Source organism: Tupaia chinensis, unplaced genomic scaffold (assembly GCF_000334495.1).
Source record: "Tupaia chinensis unplaced genomic scaffold, TupChi_1.0 Scaffold000001_1, whole genome shotgun sequence".
NCBI lineage: Eukaryota > Metazoa > Chordata > Mammalia > Scandentia > Tupaiidae > Tupaia > Tupaia belangeri.
This window is the reverse complement of record NW_006159427.1, coordinates 6,562,697-6,577,739: the sequence shown is the minus strand read 5'-3', so window position 1 is coordinate 6,577,739 and position 15,043 is coordinate 6,562,697.

Below are 15,043 nucleotides of genomic sequence, written 5' to 3'. Positions count from 1 at the left end.
CAGAAAGCCAGAAACCACCCCCCAGGCGGGATGCTCACGCCGCAATCCCTTCTCCTCCATTCTCCTCTCGGGATCTTGGGCACGCACGCACACGCGCCCGGCGTGAGTTTTAAGCCACCGGGTCCGGGACACGAACCGCGGTCGACTACGTGGGAGTCCAGCGACATAGCCATTACGCTAACTGCTGGTTCCCTCCTCTCTGGATTTTGGGCACACACACCTGACATGAATTTCAAGCCACTGGGTCTGGGACTTGAACCACAGTCAGCGACATGAGAGTCCAGCAACATAACCATTATGCCACCTTCTGGTCTCTAAATATTCAGATTATCAAAATCAGGAAGTGTAATGGGACATTATTACCAACAAAAGGATCATGCAAAAATACTGCTAGGTTGGTGCAAAGGTAATTGCAGTTTTGCGTTGTTGAAACTTGCCATTTAATATTGAATACATTCTTAAATAAATGTGGTTATGTTATACATCATTTTAATGCACATTTCTCACTATTATTTGGCCTCATGACTTACTACTTTCTGTTTATTTTTATGTATTTTAGATTATGGAAATAATGTTAGACAAAAAGAAAATTCTAGTGATTTTCTTATTCGAGTTCAAAATAGATTATAAAGCAGAAGAGACAACTCACAACATCAACAACTCATTGGCTCAGGAACTGCTAATGAAAGTACAGTGCAGTGATGGTTCAAGAAGTTTTGCAAAGGAGATGAGAGCCTTGAAGATGAGGGGCATAGTGGCCAGTCATTGGAAGTTGACAATGACCAATTGAGAGCAATCATCAAAGTTGATCCTCTCCAATTACACAAGGAAGAACTCAACTGACCATTCTCTAGTCATTCAGCATTTGAAGCAAATTGCGAAGATGAAAAAGCACAGTAAGTGAGTAGCTCATGAGCTGATTGAAAATCAAAACTGTGGGGCTGGCAGGTTGCATGGTGTTTAAGGGCACTGGACTCCTACATGGCTGGCCACAGTTTGAGTCCCAGACCTGGCAGCTTGCTTTCTCACTTTTTCTCTCTCTCTCACTCTATCCCTCTCTGATCAAATTTAAGCAAATAAATTGATAAAGTTAAATAAAATAATTATCTAAAAAAATAAAATAAAAGAAAAAGCAGTCATTTTGAAGGGTTGTTTTCTCTTATTCTATGCAACCACAATGAGCCATTTCTCATTTGGATTGTGACATGCAATGAAAAAGCATTTTATGCAACAACCAGCTCAGTGGTTGGACTGACAAGAAGCTCCATGACACTTCCCAAAGCCATACTTACACCAAACTAAAGTAACAGTCATTTTTTTGATGGGGTCTGATCTACTACAGCTTTCTGAATCCTGGTGAAACTATTACATCTGAGAAGTCTGCTCAGCAAATTGATGAGATGCACCAAAAACTGCAATGCTTGCAGCCAGCATTGGCCAACAGAAAGGGCCTAATTCTTCTCCATGACAACACCCAAACACACCTAGAGAACCAATACTTCAAAAGTTGAAAAAATCAGGCTACAAATTTTTGTCTCATCCGCTATATTCACCTGGCTGGCTTCTCACCAACCGACTACAGCCTCTTCAAGGATCTTGACTTTCTGCAGGGAAAACACTTCCACAACCTACAGTAGATGCTTTCCAAGAATTCATTGAATCCTGAAGCATAGATTTTAATGCTACAGGAGTAAAGGAAACTTGTTTCACAATGGCAAAAATGTGTTGACTGTAATGGTTCCTATTTTAATTAATAAAGATGTGTTTGCACCTAGTTTTAGTGATTTAAATTTCACTGTCCAAGACCACAATTACTTTTGCACCAACTAACATTAACAATGGTATGCTAACAAATTAGATAACCTAGATGACATAGACAAATTTCTGGATGCATGCAAACTACCAAAAGTGACTCAAGAAGAAACAGAGGGGCCAGATGGTAGTGCAGTAGTAACATAACTAAACATAAATGGGAAAGGTACAAAGTTCACATCCTGGGGTCTCCCTGAGCATGCCAAGTATACACATGCCTGTCTGGGCCAGCAGAGATGGGATGGACTGTAGCATAAAGATTCTATTGGAGTCTCTCTCATAGAAAGAATAAATAGACTTAATGAAAAGGAAAAAATAAAATAGACCTATAACATTGCTATTTAAAAAAATTAAATGGATAATCTAAGAAATTACAAGAAAGAAAAGCCCAGACCATATGGCTTCACTGGTAATACCAAATATTTAAATAACACCAATCCTTTTTAAACTCTTAGAAAAATATAGAAGAAGTAATACTTCCTAATTTATTTTGGGATATGAGCATTACTTTGATACCAAAGGCATACAATAGCATCACAAGAAAATAGAACGATAGACCAATATCCCAAATGATTATAGATGCAAAGACTCAACAAAAGTGAACCTACATCATAGTAAAAGGTTATAAAACATTGTTTAAAGAAATTAAAGTCCTAAATAAATGGAAAGACATTGCACGTTCATGTATTGGAAGACTTAATATTGCCAAAATGAGAATGCTCCCCAAATTGACCTACATTTTCAGTGAAATTCTTATAAAAATTCCAACTGCCTTTTATGCAGAAATAGCCAAGTTGATCTTAAAATTCATAAGGAATTTTAAGGACCCCAAAACAGTATGGAAAAAAAATTAAGGCAGCAGGATCTCACATGGACAACAACAGTTTGAATATCAGCCTGACAGAATGGAAAATAAGCAGGGCACATTTTCATGCATGCCTAGAATCCTGGCCACAAGGAGGAATGGAGAAAAAAAGGATTGCGGCATGACCACACTCCACTGGGTGCTGCTTTCTATCTCTCTCTGTCTCTTTCTGGTGAGCACACATGCTCTCTGGCAATAAAAAAAAAAAAAAAAAACCCCCTGATTTTTTTTTTTTTTTTTAAGTACTGCAGCATACTTATTGGCTCATACCAGAAGTCAATTTTTTTTTTTTTGAGGTTTTTGCTATAGGGCGCGTGCGCTCGCCAGACAGACAGAGAGAGACAGAGAGACAGAAAGTGAGAAATCACCCCCCTGGGGGATGGTCCTGCCGCAATCCCTTCTCCTCCATTCTCCTCTCAGGATCTTGGGCACGCACGCACACGCACCCGGCGTGAGTTCTAAGCCACTGGGTCCGGGACACGAACCACAGTCGACTACGTGGGAGTCCAGCAACATAGCCATTACGCTAACTGCTGGTTCCCACCAGAAGTCAAATTTGAGATTACAAATTGTATACAATTTTTATAAACTAGAACACTTCTTATAAAAAAAACACATGAACTATGTGTGAAACCTAAACCAAGAGGAGAATTCATAGCTTTAAAAGAATATATGGGGGGAAAAAAAAAGATATATGGGGAACCAGCAGTTAGCGTAATGGCTATGTCGCTGGACTCCCACGTAGTCAACCGTGGTTCGCGTCCTGGACCCGGTGGCTTAGAACTCACTCCGGGCGCGTGTGTGTGCGTGCCCAAGATCCTGAGAGGAGAATGGAGGAGAAGGGATTGCGGCGTGACCATTTCCCCTGGGGGTGATTTCTCGCTTTCTGTCTCTATGTCTCTTTCTGTCTATCTGGCAAGCGCACGCGCCCTATAGTAAAAATCTCTCTCAAAAAAAAAAAAAAAAGAATATATGACCATGGGCCAGCAGGTGTCATGGTGGTTAAGATGCTGGACATTCCCACATGGCTTAACATGGATCAAGTCCTGCTCCTGGTGGCTTGTTTCTTACTTTCCTTCTCTCTGTGTCTGTCTTTCTCTCATCAAATTAAAATAAATGAATGAATAAAACTAAATAGATAATTCTTAAAAAAAAGAAACAAAACAGTATGGGACTGGCAAATGGTGTGGCAGTTAAGGGTACTAGACTCCCACATGGCTGACCATGGTTTGAGTCTTGGACCTGGCGGCTTACTTTCTCACTTTCCCTCTCTCTCTCTCGCTCTGTCCTGTCTGGTCAAATTAAAAATAAATAAGTAAAGTTAAATAAAATAATCCTCTTTTAAAAATATATATAACACCAAATATAATTTGGCATGCGAGCTTGCTTGAGAGACAGAGAGAGGAAAAGCGAGAACTCTTCCCCCATGGAGGATGTTCACACCACAACCCCTGCTTCTCCATTCTCTTCCCTGGATTTGGGACACTCATGCACATGCACCTTGCATGAGTTTCAAGCTGCCAGATCCAGGACTCAAACCACAGTTACCTATGTGGGAGTCCAGCGCCTTAACCACCACACCACCTGATGGGTTCAACCTAATTATTCTTACTGTAATCAGAGTTTGTACTTGTATTGCTCTCTGTACTATCACTTTCTGCCACCATCTCTCATCATGGCTACTGAATTTTCTCTCCCAAAGTGATTACAATAGAACAGTGATTCTGGCCCATCTGGAGCGGTATTTGCTGCCACTACGCTGTGTCACAGGCTGGGACCACGTAGGAGGCCCGGGTTCATTTTCCAGACCAACCTAAAGCCTAGGTGTAGAAACATTCCCACCACTTGGGAGGCTGAGGCAGGACTGCGAGCTTGGGGCTGGCCTGAGCAACAGGTAGAGAGAGCTGTGTGAAAAAGCCAGGTGCAGGGTGTGTGCCTGTAGTCCCAGCCAGGAGGCTGAGGCAGGAGGATTGTGACAAGAGGCAACAGCAAAATCCTGCCTATACAAAATAAGTAAAAATGTTAAAAGAGACAATTGTTCTTTTTAAAAAAAAATATTTAACTTTAATTTATTTAATTTACTTATTTTAATTTGACCAGAGAGGGACAGAGTGAGAGAGGGAAAGTGAGAAAATCAGCTGCCAGATCCAGACTAGTACTGCAGTCGGCCATGTGGGAGTCCAGCGCCCTTAACCACTACCCCACCTGCCGGCCCTGAAAACAATTGTTCTTAACAGCGACAGTACCATCCTAGGACCTGATTAGAAATGTAAATTCTGGGGACCAGCAATTAACGTAATGGCTATGTTGCTGGACTCCCGTGTAGTTAACCACGGTTCGAGTCCTGGACCCGGTGGCTTAAACTCATGCTTGGTGTGTGTGCATGTGTGCCCAAAATCCTGAAAGGAGAGTGGAGGAGAAGGGATTGCAGCGTGGCTATCCGGGGGGGCGTGTGTGACTTCTCGCTTTCTCTCTGTCTCTCTTTCTGGCGTGCACACGTGCCCTATAGCAAAAAACTCTCCAAAAAAATAAAAAAGAAAAAAGAAATGCGAATTGTTTTTATAAGACTTCAAAGTGATCATTACATCATGGCTATTTGTGAGTTATGGCATTAAACTTGGGGAGCTTACTCTTTAAAGGAAAAGAAAGAACTATTTCTTTCATGAGAGAGAGAAAGAGAGAGAAAGGGAGACACACAGAGAGGCACCCCCCAACACATTCTTCACGCTGTGATCAACCCCCAGTCTCCACCATGCCTGCTTGTTCAGAGGTTCTGGAACATGAATGCTGGACCTTTCCCGTGTGGGTCCAGTTCCATTACCACTGCACCACTGCCTGCTGCAGAGAGCTTATATATTAATGACTTTTCTCTTTGCATGGCCCAAGTAGGGCCCGATAGAGTTTACTGTTCATCCAAACACTTTATTTTGTTTAGAGAGACAAAAGATAAATTTAGTGTATCTGACAAAGTTTGTAGATAATCAGCTCACCCATATTAGCCAATACCAAATTATTTTAATTCTGGATGTTTTTTGTTCACTATGAAAGCCTTGAGAATCAAAAACTTAAATACCTTAACTTGTATCTTTTCTTTTTTTCTTTTTTTTTGAGAGGTTTTTGCTATAGGGCACGTGTGCTCGCCAAACAGACAGAGAGACAGAAAGCGAGAAATCACCCCCCCGGGGGGATGGCCACGCCGCAATCCCTTCTCCTCCATTCTCCTCTCGGGATCTTGGGCATGCACGCACACGCGCCTGGCGTGAGTTTAAGCCACCGGGTCCAGGATTTGAACCGCGGTTGACTACATGGGAGTCCAGCAACATAGCCATTACGTTAACTGCTGGTCCCTTAACTTGTATCTTTTAAGATGAGACAAAAACAAATACATTGTGTAGAAGAAAAGTTGTATCTGCCTTTGATTTTTATCCTGAGGTTGATGACCACAAACTGTTTTCTGTTTTTCCATAGGGCACATGCACTGACCAGAGAGAGAGACAGAGAGCCACAAAGTGAAAAATACCCTTCAGGATGGATGGCCATGCTGGAATTCCTTCTCTTCTATTCTCTTCTCAGGATTTTGGACACGCACGCACGTGTACCTGGCATGATTTTCAAGCCACAGGGTCTGGGACTCAAACCAAGGTCAGCCATGTGGGAGTCCAGCGCCTTAACCAGCATGCTACCTGCTGACCCTGCAAACATATTTTTATAGAATATTCCACATAAGGGGCTGGCAGGTAGCATGGTGGTTAAGGGTGTTGGACTCCCTCATGGACAACCGCAATTCGAGTCCCGGTTTGCTTTCTCACTCTCTCTCTCTCTCTCTTTCATTCTGTTCCACTTTGGAGAAATTAAAATAAATAAATAAATAAAGTTAAATAAAATAATTCTTTTTTTTTTCTTTTTTTTTTGGAGAGTTTTTTTTCCTATAGGGCACGTGCGCTCACCAGACAGACAGAGAGAGACAGAGAGCTAGAAAGCGAGAAATCATCGATGGCTACGCCTCAATCCCTTTTCCTCCATTCTCCTTTTGGGATCTTGGGCACGTGCGCACACGTGCCCGGTGTGAGTTTTAAGCCACTAGGTCCGGGACACGAACCGCGGTCGACTACATGGGAATCCAGCAACATAGCCATTACGCTAACTGTTGGTCCCAATAAAATAATCCTTAAAATAAAGAATATCCCATATAATACCCAAGAACATGTTTTAAAAGAAATGTTGAGATCTATATTGAGAACATCTCAAGAATTTACTGAAGGATATAAAACAATTTGACTAAACTGAAACCATTTAATTTCCTTTATGGGAGAATATAATATTGAAGTATACTTTTAAATAATTAATAAATGCAGTGCAATTTTGTTCATAATTGTAACTTTGGGGGGGGTGACATTGTCAGTATTTGACAAGTTGGTTCTTGTCAAATACCCAAAATTTATCTTGAGAAATTTATAAACAATTTGAAATTATGAGAAAGGAGAATAATGGGAAGATTTTTACACATTAACATTTACTTTAAGTCTAATTTAAAGTGTATGTTATGGATATGGGAAGAGACAAATTCTGTATAAATCAAAATAATCTAAAAATAGGTTCATGTAATTATGAGAATTCAGAATATCATAAAGGAGCTACTGTAAGTCAGTAGTAAATTGATGGAGTATTCAAGAAATAATGTTGCGGGACCAGTGGATGATGTCATGGTTACGTCACTGGACTCCCATGTAGTGTACTGCAGTTGGAGTCCCGGACCTAGCAGCTTAAAACTCACGCCAGATGCATGTGCATATGTGCCCAAAATTCCAAGAGGAGAATGGAGTAGAAGGGATTGTGGCATGGCCATTCTCCCTGGAGGGTGATTTCTCACTTTCTGTCTCTTTGTTTCTGTCTCTTCAGCAAGGGCACATGCCCTATGACAAAAAGAGTGCTCAGAAAAAAGAAAGAAAGAAAAAATGTTGATACAATTATCTATCAATTCAAAAGAAAATGTTAGTTTCCCTTTTCATAACATACTCCAGAATAAATGCTTAGCATATTAAGTAGCTAAATGTTAAAAATTAAAGTATCAAAGTACTAAAATAAAATATAGAAAAATGAGGGGTTTTTTTTGAAGAGCTTTTTTAATTAATTTTTTATTTGTTTTTTATCATCAGAGGGTGCATGTGTTCACTAGAGAGAGAGAGAAAAAAACCCTCTATTTGGGGCTTTGTCTCTCTCTTCTGCCATTTCCCCATCCCATCAAGATTTTGGGTACAGGGATCAGCAGTTAGTGTAATGGCTATGTTGCTGGGCTCCCATGTAGTCGACAGCGGTTTGCGTCCCGGACCCAGTGGCTTAAACTCACGCTGTGCGTGTGTGCGTGTGTGCCCAAGATCCCGAGAGGAGAATGGAGGAGAAGGGATTGCGGCGTGGCCATCCCCCCTGGGGGTTTTTGGATGTCCACCCCCCCCCCCCCCAGGGGTGATTTCTCGCTTTCTGTCTCTCTGTCTCTCTCTGTCTGGCGAATGCATGTGCCCTATAGCAAAAACCTCTCAAAAAAAAAAAAAAAGATTCTGGGTACATACACACACAGCATGCTTTAGAAGGCACTAGAGCGAGGATTTTGAGCACAGTCATCCCTGTGGGGCCCAGCTTTCTCCAGACAGCGCTTAATGGTTGTGCTGTGGAGGAAAAAACTAGTAGATTTGACAAATACAAATTTAAAATACGATGAAAAATATGCCACAAATAAAGTTAAAAGATAAGATATAGATTTGGAGGGAATAACTGCAATACATAAAAGAATAGAAAAATTAATACGTATACTACCTATAGAGTTCCTAAAATTAGTACAACAAAAATATCAACAACTCAACAGAAAAATAGATCAAATATATTAATATATGCATCAGAAAAAGAAATACAAATGGCCAATAATGTTAACTGCATACATAAAATAAGTACAAATAAAAAATTACAATGAACTTCTAGTTTAAGAGTAGAGCTCCTACATGTACCTTTTTTCAAGATCTCATTTTATTTCTCTAATTTCACAGTTATATACCTTTCTGTGTGTCACTTCACTATTACCTTCATTTTACTGATAAGAAAACTAGAGCATAGAGTCATTAAATTGCTGGCAAACAGATAACAAAAGTGGCAGAGCTGAGATATGAACTCAGCAATTTGGCTCTAGGATCCACCCTCTCAACCACTGGTACCCTGCAGGCTGCCTGTAAATGAATGAAAGCCCGGTTTTCAAGTGCGATCTGGGGGTAGTCAAGAGCCTTACAGAAGATTTATGAATTCAAAACTTTTCATAGTAGTATGAAAACTTGATTTAATTTTTTATTCTCTCTCATGAGAAGACAGTGTAGTTCTCAAAAATTTATTATTATTATTATTATTTCACTTGCCACAGGGCATATGTGCTCACCAGAGAGAGGCAGAGAGAGAAAGAGAGGGAAGGTGAAAAAGCAAGCCATCAGGTCCAGGACTTGAACTGTGGGTGGCCATGTGGGAGTCCAACACCTTAACTACCATGTCACCTACTGGTCCTGACAGTGTAGTTTTTAGAGGCTTATATGAGAATGCTACAAAAGACTGAATCCATAAGCAGATATGAGACTATGGCTATTTTAGTCCATTTTCTGCTGCTATACAGAATACCATGAACTGTGTGACTTATAAACAATGAAATTTATTTGGCTTACAGTTCTGGAGGCTGGGAAGTCCAAGAGAATGATGCCAGCATTTGCTTAATTTCTGGTGAGGGACATCTTGCTGAGTCATCCCTATGACAGAAGATACCATATGGCAAGGAATTATGCATGAGACAGAAAACGGGGCTGAACTTAGACTTTTATCAGGAATCCACTCCCTGATAAAACCAACCCACTCCCAAGATAACAATAATAATCCTTCCTAACCTCATCACCTCCTATCCCTAAAGGCTGTATCTCTTAATACTGTTACAATAGTAATTTAGTTTCAGAAGGGATATTCAAAACATAGCACCAGCTGAGTTCTATTAAGTAACGTATAAAAGAGATTTGTAAAAATGTATACAGTGTAGTTTGTAGAGGCATGTCATTTTACAAAAGACTGAATGCATAAGCAGATAAGAGAAAGTGCACTGCAAAAATGTAAGCAAAAGCACACTTTTACCTAATTGCCAGAGGGCATGTGCACTCACCAGAGAGAGACAGAGAGAAAGAGGTAGAGGGAAAAAACACCCCAAATGGACCATGTTCACACTGAAATCCTTGTTCCTTCATATCTCCAGCCTATCTAGATTTTGAGCAGGCACACACATATGTGCAGTGTGTTTTTCAATCCTCTGGGGCTGAGACTTGAACTACATACTTGGCCATGGGAGACCTGACACTTTTAACCACTAGGCTAAGGGGCAGGCCCCACACTTATTTTGAAATATAGGGTATTTTATCCTTTATTATTATTTTAAAACTTTTTTCTTTTTAAAAATTTTTTATTTATGATTGATTTTCTTTTTTAATTTGACAAGAGACAGAGAGAAAGGGAAAGTTAGCAAGCGAGCCCCCAGGTTCAAGACTCAAACTGTGGTCAGGCAGGTGGGAATCCAGCATCTTAACCACTATACCACCTGCTGGCCTCTATTATTAGTTTTAAAATCTGCTATAGGACATGTGCACTCACCAGATACAGAGAGAGAGAGAGAAAGTGAGAAAGCAACCCCTAGGGAAGGATAACCATACCACAATCCCTTGTCCTCCATTGTTCTCTCGGGATTTGGGGCATGCATGCACATGTGCCCAGTGTGTTTTTTAAGATGCTAGGTCCGAGACTGACACCTTGATATCTTCCTTGTGGGATCTAGCCACCTTAACTGCCAGGCCACCTGGCTGGCCTAAAGTAGAGTGTTTTTTTTTTTAATAGCGAGAGTTATTTTGAGGCCAGATAGTGGCACAGCAGGAAAATGCAATGATTCAGGAGGTGGACCTACAATGGAAGGTACCAGTTCACATCAAAGGCCTCTCTGAGTGTGGTGATCCAGGGCTAGCTGAAGGTGGGGCGGGTCACAGTGTCAGGACCCTGTGGAGAGTCCCGCTTCTCTTTCTCTTTCTCGCTCACTCATGGAAGAAATGTAAAAATGTATGTCAACATGTAATTAGTTTATTCTTAATTAATTAATTAATTTTTTTTGAGAGATTTTCACCATAGGACGCATGTGCTTGCCAGACAGACAGAGACATAGAGACAGAAAGTGAGAAATCACCCCCCAGGGGGGATGGTCACGCCACAATCCCTTCTCCTCCATTCTCCTCTCGGGATCTTGGGCACGCACGCACACGCGCCCAGCGTAAGTTTTAAGCCACTGAGTCTGGGACGCAAACCATGGTCGACTACGTGGGAGTCCAGCGACATAGCCATTACGCTAACTCCTGGTTCCCAGTTTATTTTTAATTTAAATGAATTGATAGATTTTTTAAATTTTGTTTTAATTTCTTTTTTTTGTTTTTGTTTTTTGTTTTTTTGGTTTTTTTTGAGAGGTTTTTGCTATAGGGAGCGTGCGCTCGCCAGACAGAGAGAGACAGAGAAACAGAAAGTGAGAAATCACCCCCCGGGGGATGGCCATGTTACAATCCCTTCTCCTCCATTCCCCTCTTGGGATCTTGGGCACGCACGCACACGCGCCCGGCGTGAGTTTAAGCCACCGGGTCCGGGGCTTGAACCGTGGTCGACTACTTGGGAGTCCAGTGACGTAGCCATTATGCTAACTGCTGGTCCCCTCAGTTTTAATTTCTAATACAATAAATACCAATAGATAAAACCCACATAAAAGTTATTAGTAGTCTTTAATCATTTTTTTAAAGAGAGATTTTTGCTATAGGGTACATGTGCTCACCAGAGATGGAGAGATAGAAAGTGAGAAATCACTCTCTAGGGGGACAGCCACACCACAATCCTTTCTCCATTCTGCACCCGACATGAGTTTTAAGCTTCCAGGTCTGGGACTCAAACTGCGGTTGACTATGTGGAGTTCAGAAATGTAACCATTATGCCATTTGCTGGTCCCAGGGATGCTTAATAATTTTTTTTTTTGAGAGGTTTTTGCTATAGGGCATGTGCACTTGCCAGAAAGACAGAGAGAGACAGAGACAGAAAGTGAGAAGTCACCCTCCCACATCGGGGATGGCTACGCCGCAATCCCTTCTCCATTCTCCTCTCAGGATCTTGGGCATGCACGCACACGCGCCTGGCGTGAGTTTAAGCCACCAGGTCTGAGACTTGAACCACTGTCGACTACATGGGAGTCCAGCGATATAGCCACTACGCTAACTGCTGGCCCCAATAATTTTTAAGGAGTCCCAAGACCACAGAGTTTGGAATAAAGGATTACCTTTAGGCAACAGGTAGCTGGATCAGTTAAGTCTCTCTCTCTCTTTCCATTTCCCTCAAATACACAGAGCACACCCTGCAGGAACCTACGGTTTTCCCCAAACATTATGTTTCCCCAAAACATTAAGCAGTGTTCTCTAAGCTAGAGCGATGCTTCCCACAGTATGCTATGGAAGAACATTTGAGACGACACTAGGCTGCCCTCGCCCAACTCTATTCCCTGTGCCCCAACTTCAACTGCCCATGGAACAGCACCTCTGCCCCGTAAAAGGTGCCGCCCCAGCATGTGAGCATGCTGACAGAGACAGCTGGGCTCCTTGGTAGGGAGAGGGTGTACTCGGCTGGGGCCCACAGCAGAGAGGTCCTGGGTGACGAAGGAGGAACTGACGTTTACAATCTGCCATGCTTGGAAGGACACCGTATTCTGGTTTTTCATTTACGATACTGATTTTAAAGTTTCTCTTCAAAAAAATTTTAAATTTTTTCAAAAGTTGAGTTGGCTTAAAGAAAGATTTTAGAAAATTACGTGAATACGGCAATGAAGAAAAGTGGTAGACCATGTTAGCCGTGTGACTATAGCCAAGATTGTTAAGTGAGGAAAGTCTGAGAAACACTGCTTTAAACTCATCACTGAGCTCACAGGGCAGGCCTCTGCTGTAGCTGCTGAGGGCCTCAGAAAAATGGAGCAGAACTTGAGGCAGCTCCAGACCCATGCACTGAGGGCGAAGAGTGAAGGGAAGGGGCCCCTGGGGGTTGTAGCGGTTACATCGCTGGACTCCCACATGGCCTACCAGGGTTGGAGTCCCAGACCCAGCAGCTTGAAAATCATGCCAAGGTGCATGTGTGTGCCCAAGATCTTGGGAGGAAAATGGAGAAGGGCTTGCAGTGCAGACACCCTCCTACTCATCAGCATGTTTCATTCATTTACACAAAGCCATTTCCATCCCATGTCTTCTAATGCTACTCAGTCACCATGGCAGACCTCATTTCCCCCAACGACACTGTGATCATATGTCTGATCGGGGGTGATATCTATAGTGTACAAAGAACTCTCTGTAATGGGACCAGCAGTTAGTGTAATGGCTATGTCGCTGGACTCCCACGTAGTCGACTGCGGTTCGTGTTCCTGATCCGGTGGCTTAAACTCACACCGGGTGCGTGTGCGTGCGTGCCCAAGATCCCAAGAGGAGAATAGAGGAGAAGAGATTGTGGCATGGCCATCCTCCCTGGGGGATGATTTTTTGCTTTCTGTCTCTATGTCTCTCTGTCTGTCTGGCGAGTGCATGCGCCCTATAGCAAAAAACCTCTCCAAAAAAAAAAAAAAAAAGAGAAAAAAAGAACTCTCTGTAAACTCAGCCGGAACAAAAACAAGACAAAACCAAGCCAGTGGAATACTACTCAGCCCTAAAGACAATGACTTCCTGTCATTTGACACAAAATGGTCAAATATAGAGGACGTACTGCTAAGTGAAACAAACCAGGCTATTAAGACAAACACTGTGTTCTCACTTAACATATACGGAACGTCTGCACTCCGGTGGACATCGAGAGACTGAATAGAAAGAGCGAGCTCGTAGAGCCCAAATGAAGGTGGTGTACTTTGTTGAAAATAATGAACATGTATTCTCCTTGAGTTGCTTATCACACACTGTATGCATGCTTTGGAAAGCTATATTGTACCTCACAAAGATATAACAGCAATTAAATGTAAATAAGAAATTATTAAATTAATTTAAGAAAAAAATAAACAGAATGAGGAGATAAAAGGATGAATCTAATTTAAAAATGGGAAAAGGACCTAAGTAGACATCTCTCCTTAGAAGATACAAATAGCTGGAACCAGCAGTTAGCGTAATGGCTATGTCGCTGGACTCCCATGTAGTCGACCATAGTTCGAGTCCTGGACTCAGTGGCTTAAACTCACACCAGGCGCGTGTGTGTGCATGCCCAAGATCCCGAGAGGAGAATGGAGAAGGGATTGCAGCGTGGCCATCCCCCCTGCTGGGGGGTGATTTCTCGGGTTCTGTCTTTCTGTCTTTCTGGCAAGCGCACACGCCCTATAGCAAAAACCTCTCCAAAGAAAAAGAAGATACAAATGGCCAATAGGCACACAGAGATGCTTAACACCAGTAATTATTAGGGAAATGCAAACCAAACCACAGTGAGATACCATTTCATACTCACTGTGATAGCTGTTATAAAGCAAAGCAAACAAACAAAAACAAAACCAAAAAACACCAAAAAATGACAAATGTTGGCAAGAAAATAGAGAAACTGGGACCTTTGTGTACAGGTGTACAGTGGTAGGAATGTAAAATAGTGCAGCTCCTATGGAAAACAATTTGATAGTTGTTCAAACAATGAGCAATAGATTTATTATATGAGCCAGCAGTTCTACTTCTGGATATATGAAAGCAGGAGCTCAAACTCATAACTCAATATTTAGAGCAGCACTATTCACAATAGCCAAAAAGTGGAAGCAACTCAACTATCTGCTGAGATCAATGGATGAACAAAGCATGGTACATTTACACAGTGGAAAAGTACGCAGCCTTGCAAAGGAAGGAAACTTTGACCCATGCTACAGCGTAGATGAATCTTGATGACGTTATTGTAAATTAAATGACCCAGTCACAAAAAGGGCGAATAAGATCTGATTCCATTTATCTGAGGTATACGAATGGTCAAGTTCGTAGAGAAAGAAGGGGGCACCGTGCTTGTGGGGCTGGAGAACAGGAAAGTGAGCAGCTCTTGTTTAATGGGGACAGAGTGTCAGGTTGGAAGAGTGGAAAAAGCTCTGCAAACGAATGACGGCTATGCAGCAGTACGAACGTACCTAGTGCCACCAGCCGCACACTTAGGGCTTTAGGTCTAGCTGTGAGAATGCACTGGGTGACGCTGCTGCTTGGCCGGCTGATGCAGAAGGGTCATAACACTGGGAGACCCTATCTTTTTTTTTTTTTAATAATTATTTTATTTAACTTTATTTATTTATTTAGAGGG